The sequence below is a fragment of the Apium graveolens genome, chromosome 6 (assembly GCF_009905375.1).
Source record: "Apium graveolens cultivar Ventura chromosome 6, ASM990537v1, whole genome shotgun sequence".
In the NCBI taxonomy this organism is placed as follows: Eukaryota; Viridiplantae; Streptophyta; class Magnoliopsida; order Apiales; family Apiaceae; genus Apium; species Apium graveolens.
In genome coordinates this window covers 192,096,924-192,102,108 of record NC_133652.1, presented here as the reverse complement: position 1 = coordinate 192,102,108, position 5,185 = coordinate 192,096,924, and the positions used below count along the sequence as shown (strand labels likewise).

The 5,185-nt window shown below is 39.9% G+C and overlaps 1 non-coding gene across 1 annotated transcript; it reads left to right on the top strand.

Moving 5' to 3' along the window:
• The first annotated feature begins 3,554 nt into the window (after positions 1-3,554).
• On the top strand, positions 3,555-3,661 carry LOC141669081 (small nucleolar RNA R71). The gene has a single exon (XR_012553379.1). It is a non-coding gene; the product is annotated as a small nucleolar RNA R71 (small nucleolar RNA).
• The last annotated feature ends 1,524 nt before the right edge of the window (positions 3,662-5,185 follow it).

Genomic DNA, 5,185 nt, shown 5'->3' with positions numbered 1-5,185 from the left:
ATTAGCCTATAATCGAACTCATCGCCAACGTGGGTTCCAATAAAAAGATGATATAGCAAACGTTGTCTTTATACGAATAATTAAACCAAAGTACACACAAGAATATAGGTTCAAACAAACAAGAAACAAGCATCCAAATTACAACTCAAAACAAAGATTCACAAGAATAAACTAGATCCCCTTCGCCTTTCTTGAATTGTGCCAAAAGATCTCTTGCCGTGTTCTCCTCCCTTGATGTCTTCAAACTCTGAATTATGAATTATTTTTAATAAACGACCTAAGTTGTGCTTATATAGCAGTCCATGCACCCCAGGAGTCTAGAATTTAAATTGCAAAAAGAATCAGGATTTTTAATTCCCGACCGAGCGCGGCCGCGCGATTCACTAGTGCGGGCGCGCTGACTTTCTGTTCCTTGGCGCGGCCGCACGCAACATCAGCGCGGGCGCGCTGACCTTTTGCCAAAAAAACTTTATTTTTCTTTTCTTTATTCCTTGCAACTTCGAGCCAGTCTTTCAATCTTTTATTCCAACACATCATAAACACCATATTAGCACCAAAACAATGCTAATTCACCTGATTCATGAAGTAAAGCCTGAAATGCAAAAACACTTGAAAACACCCTTCAATGTCTCAAAAGCTGCAAGACGCTCGTCATCAAATTTAAAAGGAACATCTTTCTCTAATAAACTGCACAATGGCTTTGAAATCTTCGAGAAGTCTTTGATGAAACGCCTGTAGAAACCTGCGTGACCAAGAAAACTGTGAATTCCCTTGACAGAAATAGGTGGGGGAAGATTCTCAATGACCCCTACCTTGGCCTTATCCACCTCAAAACCCTTACTAGAAACCTTGTGCCCGAGAATTATGCCTTGACGCACCATAAAGTGACATTTCTCCCAATTGAGAACTAAATTGGTTTCAACGCACCTCTTGAGAACATGTCCGAGATTTTGCAAGCATTCATTAAAAGAATCGCCAAAGACCGATAAATTATCCATGAACATTTCCACATTCTGGCCAATCATGTTAGAAAAGATGGCCATCATACATCGTTAAAATATGGCTGATGCACCATACAGACCAAAAGAAACTCGTCTGAAGGCGAAAGTACCAAATGGACAAGTGAAGGTAGTCTTCTCCTGATCTTCCGGAGCGATACAAATCTGATTGTAACTCGAATAGCCGTCCAGAAGACAGTAATATTCATGACCAGCCAACCTGTCAAGCATCTGATCAATGAAGGGCAATGGAAAATGGTCCTTCCTAGTGTCCTTATTCAGCTTCCTGTAGTCCATACAAACTATCCACCCCGTGACTGTTCGTGTAAGGATAAACTCATTCTTCTCATTTGCTACCACATTGATACCACCTTTCTTTGGCACACATTGAACCGGGTTTACCATTAACTATCAGAGATAGGGTAAATAATCCCTGCATCTAGCCACTTCAGAATTTCCTTCTTCACTACTTCCTTCATGAATGGATTAAGTCTTCTTTGCTGCTCGACTGTAGGTTTGCTACCTTCTTCTAGCAGAATTTTATGCATGCAGTAAGAAGGGTTGATTCCCTTGATATCTGCTATACTCCATCTAATTGCCAATTTGAACTCTCTCAGAATTCTCAAAAGCTTTTCCTCATCGCTATCTGAAAGGTCAGATGCAATAATAACAGGCAAAGTAGATGCATCACCTAAAAAAGCATACCTCAAATATTCAGGTAAAAGCTTAAGCTCAAGAGTAGGATCTTCCTCAATAGAAGGCGTGAGGTGTTTAGGAGCTTTTTTCAATTCCTCCATTCCAAGAGATTCAAAAGGCATATCAATCTTCCTTTTCCAGGGAGAAGCATTCAAATATTGCAATTGCTCATCACCTTCGTCATCTTTGCTATCCGAATTTCCCAACAAGGCTTTTTCTAAGGCATCAGACCTTAGCAATTGATCAAGTTCCGATGTGACCACTGAATCGACCAACTCGGCTTTTAAGAACTCCTCATTATTAGTAGGAAATTTCATAGCATTGAACATATTGAAAGTTACATCCTGATCCAATACTCGCAATGTAAGCTCACCCTTCTGCACATCAATCAAGGTTCTGCCAATTGCCAAGAAAGGCCTTCTCAAGATTATGGGAATCTTCTTATCCTCCTCGAAATCAAGAATGACAAAATCAGCAGGGAAGATGAGTTTATCTACCTTGACCAAGACGTCCTCCACAATACCTCTCGGATATATAATAGAACGATCGTCCAATTGCAAGGTCATGTAAGTTGGTTTGGGATCAGGTAAGTCTAATTGCTTGAAGATTGACAAAAGCATCAGATTGATACTAGCTCCCAAGTCACATAAACATCTGTCAAAAGACACTTTCTCAATAGTACGTGGAATAGTAAAGCTTCCTGGATCCTTAAGCTTCAGAGGCAACTTCTGCTGTAGCACAGCACTGCATTCCTCCGTGAGAGCGACAATCTCTAAATCAATTAGCTTCACCTTCCGAGAGAGAATACCTTTTATAAACTTTGCATAACTAGGCATCTGCTCGAGAGCCTCGGCGAAAGGTATGTTGATATGAAGTTTCTTGAACACCTCCAGAAACTTCTCGAATTGCTTGTCCAGCTTTTTTTTGCAGCCTCTTAGGAAAAGGCGGTGGAGGATAGATCTGTGTCTCCCCTGTATTACCCTAAGGCAGAGTGTGCTCAACAGTAGTCTTCCTTGGTTCCACTTCTTCATCTTGCTGATCTACTTCTTTCTCAGCTCCAGCTTTTTCAGTCAACTCTTGAGTTTGTTCGGGATTAGCAAACTTTCCAGACCTCAAAGTGATTGCCTTTACCTGCTCTTTAGCTTCCTTCTTTCCTAGCACTTCAGTGTCACTAGGTAGTGTACTAGGCTGCCGATTTAGCAAGGCATTGGCAATTTTCCCAATTTGATTTTCCAAGGTCTTGATAGAAACAGCTTGGCTCTTGTACATAAGCTTCAACTCCTATAATTTAGATTTTTCATTAGCTGGTTGCAGCTGAAGTTGTTGTTTTGGTGTATACTACAGTTACTGAAAACCAGAGGGTTGTATTGCTTAGCTGGATACTGCTAATAAGGCTGTTGAACCGCATTCTGAGTATTGCTCCAACTGAAATTAGGATGATTGCGGTTGTTTGGATGATAGGTGGCCAGCACAGGTTGCTGCGATCGCTGAAAGTTGCTCATGAACTGAGCTGATTCATTAGAAATTGCGCACTAATCAGTCTCATGGGCACCAACACAAAGCTCACAAACACTAGTGATTTGATTTACTCCATAATTAGCCAAAGTGTCCACCTTCATTGTCATGGCCTTAAGTTGGGCAGCTATAGCAGTTGCTGCATCCAACTTCAGAATTCCTGCAACTTTTCCCTGAGTCAACCTCTGGGTAGGATTATGGTACTCATTAGCAGCCATTTCAATAAGTTCATAAGCTTCATCGTAGCTCTTAGCCCACAAGGCTCCTCCTGATGCTGCAACAAGCATGAGCCTAGAAGTAGGGCCCAATCCATTATAGAAATAGTTGATATTCATCCAATCAGGCATGCCATGGTGTGGGCACTTCCTTAGTATCTCCTTATATTTATCCCAAGCCTCACACAGAGATTCTCCAGTTTGCTACGTAAACTGGGTAAGAGCATTCCTGATTGCTGCAGTCTTCGCCATTGGAAAAAATTTAGTGAGAAACTTTTGAGCAAGATCTTCCCAAGTTATGATAGACCCTGCTGGTAGAGAGTGTAACCAACACTTAGCTTTGTCCCTCAAAGAGAATGGGAAGAGTCGCGGCTTGATAGGATTTTCAGTCACACCATTGAACTTGAAAGTGTCGCAGATCTCGATGAAATCCCTGATGTTCATATTAGGATCTTCGGTAGGAGAACCCCTAAACTGAACTGAGTTCTGTATCATCTGGATCGTGCTTGACTTGATCTCAAAAGTGTTAGCCGTGATGGCTGGTTTAATGATGCTAGACTGAATGTCATTAATCTTAGGCTTAGAATAGTCCATCAAAGCTTTCAGATTTTCTGCTTGATCACCCATAGCTACTACAATTGTCTCTTCTACTTTCTCTTCATCTTGTACTTCTTTTCTTCCTCAAAAACTTCCCTACGAATTACCACAAGTTCTTCCTCGGCTTTATCTAATATTCTCTTGTGAGTACGCGAACGCGTATGCATACACCCTCGCTAGATCACCTGAAATAAAACAAGGAAACGAATAAGTAACAATGTTTGAGTCAATGAACTTTAACGACCACTGCTGGAAAGCACATAAACTAGTTATTAACACTGCAGTCCCCGGCAGCGGCGCCAAAAATTTGTTAGTCGCTAAACACGCGCTAATATTACACGCAAGTATACGAGTTCGCAAGTAGTATAGAATCCTTTCTAGTTCGTTCCCACAGAGACTGTATTGGTTAACTATTTAAATTACGGACCTATGCAACAATGTATGGTTATTATTCAATATTAAGACTATAACAAAGTGAGGTTGATTATAACTAAAAATTAAGCTAACAATGATAACTGAGAGAATAAAATAGACTGAGTTAATATATATGATAACATGGGATTCTAACTTCATTAAATACTTCATTCAATAGCCTTATTATTCTCAACCTTAGCATGCAATGGTGATGACACTACTCAGACAACACGAAAATGAAAAATGCCAACTTTTGTTGCACGAGTACCATTCTACCAGACATCCACAAAAGAGATAGAAGCTGAATATGCACCAATTATATTGAGACCCTATATGTCTATAGAATTTGACAACATAACGGGTTAAACACAAGTTATCTATCTTGATTACATAGGGCAAGTAAGATGGTTAAAATTACCTATGAATCATGCATAACAAAACATGAACCTATGCTAGCATGGCAAGTTCTAAATCCTTAAATTCACTTTCGCTTCATTAAGAATTAACACACTATCTTATAAGTTCACGACGCTCATAAAATGAATAAGCACAACCATAACTAGGATATCATACAATCACAATACACTAAGGCATCAAATAAATTAACTAAAGAAATCCATAAATAAATCTGCTAGAACCCCACGATAACGATTAGCCCATAATCGAACTCATCGCCAACGTGGGTTCCAATGAAAACATGATATAGCAAACGTAGTCTTTATACGAATAATTAAACCAAAGTATATACAA